Here is a 1,860-nt window from a genome sequence, read left to right on the forward strand (position 1 = left end):
AAGGTAATGTTACGCAATAGCAAACCTGAGAAACTTATCATGGTCTTCTGCTCTGTAAATCCCTCCAAGGTTATTTCACTCTGTCTGTCTACGTAGGCTTTCATTTGTGTGTTAAACTGTTAATGTCTCGAAAACCCCTTAGTGCCTAAGGACATATGGAACTGCTTCTGCAGGAGGCACCAGACAAATAATGCAGTGGAGCGATGGAACCACAAAATCAACAGTGAACTAGGTAGGCAACATCCAAGAGTTGAAGACTTTGTAGAAACTTTAATGACATGATTCTTAAAATGGAAATGAACCTGAAAGGTGTAAAGTGGAAGAAGAAATATGGTTTATTGGACGCAATGACGGCGAAGAGCGCTAACAATTATAAGAAGATTGGCGCTATTCCTAAATTTTTAAGAGCAGTGTCATATATTTTGAAATTTGAATTTGAAATTTAGGTGAAAGTTAATAATTATTAATTGACGAAGATAATAATTGTATTATTAACTGACAAATCTCTTTTCAGTTAAGAATTGAACAGTATTTTGTCGTAGGTCACACTTTTATTATTAAAATATATATACGAGGGGATGCTGAAAAGTTCGTAGTCCGACCAAGTTCCCAACAAGAAGGTCACATTATGTCTTGAAAGTACATATCCTTGTATGTACATATACCAAAAGGCATTGCATAGGCTTTCTTGTTGTTTCAAGTTTATTAGGTGACCATGTCTGTTTCTCCATGACAATGCTTCTGCCCTTCGAGCAGCAGCAACACAGCAGAAATTGCGAGACCTGTGCTTTCAGTGTTTTGATCATTTACCCTATTCCCCCGATCGGACTACTTTCAGTTTCCTCAGCTCAAACAGCACCTGAAGGGACGCCATTTTGCCTCAGATCAGGAGGTGATTACTCCGACAGAGCATTGGTGCGAGGAGCAAACTTCAGAATTGTTTTATAAGTGGTTTGCAAAAGTTGGAGCACCGGGCCAGAAAGTGCATTGAGCTTCTAGGGGAGTATGTTGAGTAACTATGAAGTCTCATCATTCCAAGTGCATTCCTTCTACATCCGGCTACGAACTTTTCAGCATCCCCTCGTACTTCAACGACGAGTTCAATAATGTCGAATTTTCTATGACACTGGCCAGTCTCAAGTGTTGCAGTCCCTAAGACAGAAAAATGTGTTCGCAATTAGGACACAGCTCTTCGGGTTATTCCCGTTCAAGCAGCAAGTGTTCGCAATTCGGAATGTTCGCAATTCGGACGACACCGAATTTTTTAATGCTTTCGGAGCTTTTGAGAGTTATTCCACACCTGCCTTCAGCGTAATTACACCTGTTCAAGTGGAACTAATTTTCCGGAGAGGTAGACAAACTCTGTCACTTGCCGACAGTTCTGTGAGAATAATACAAGGCACGATACTTAAAACCTTTCCTGCTACCTTAAAATTGATCATAAAATGTCATAGGATTTCGTTAAGAAAGCTTAATGTGCTTTCCTTAACATGTGCGAATGTGTTTGCCCGACTTCGTGCTGTTTCTTCCCAAATTACAGGGTGTACGCGATGAACCTCCGGGATTTTGAAGTGATGGGAAATTAAAACTAACACCCCTGCACATTTCTTGGTAATTTTATTGCGAAGAGCAACTCAAAAAGTTTCTTACAAAAAAATACCACACTTCTACGTGAGCACCTTTAGTGACACGAAGAATGTCCAGTCGGTATTCCATTTCGCGCCACGTGCACTGCAGCACATCGTCATGGATGATATCAATGGCAGCAACAATTCGGTCAAGCAAAGCATTCACGTTTGGCACCTTCGTTGAGTAAACTGAGTCCTTAACATAACCCCAGAGGAAGAAGTGATATCTGAT

At 40.6% G+C, this 1,860-nt stretch overlaps 2 protein-coding genes across 2 annotated transcripts in view; one reads left to right on the forward strand and one right to left on the reverse strand.

Moving 5' to 3' along the window:
• Positions 1–1,860, forward strand: part of LOC145989730 (cell adhesion molecule Dscam1-like) — a 505,150-nt gene that overhangs the window by 90,948 nt on the left and 412,342 nt on the right. The window lies entirely within an intron of this gene.
• The window catches only part of LOC145989733 (cytochrome P450 4C1-like), a 147,264-nt gene that overhangs the window by 87,563 nt on the left and 57,841 nt on the right, over positions 1–1,860 (reverse strand). The gene's annotated exons all lie outside the window — the stretch shown is intronic.

Source organism: Lepisma saccharinum, chromosome 7 (genome assembly GCF_977018435.1).
Source record: "Lepisma saccharinum chromosome 7, izLepSacc3.1, whole genome shotgun sequence".
In the NCBI taxonomy this organism is placed as follows: Eukaryota; Metazoa; Arthropoda; class Insecta; order Zygentoma; family Lepismatidae; genus Lepisma; species Lepisma saccharinum.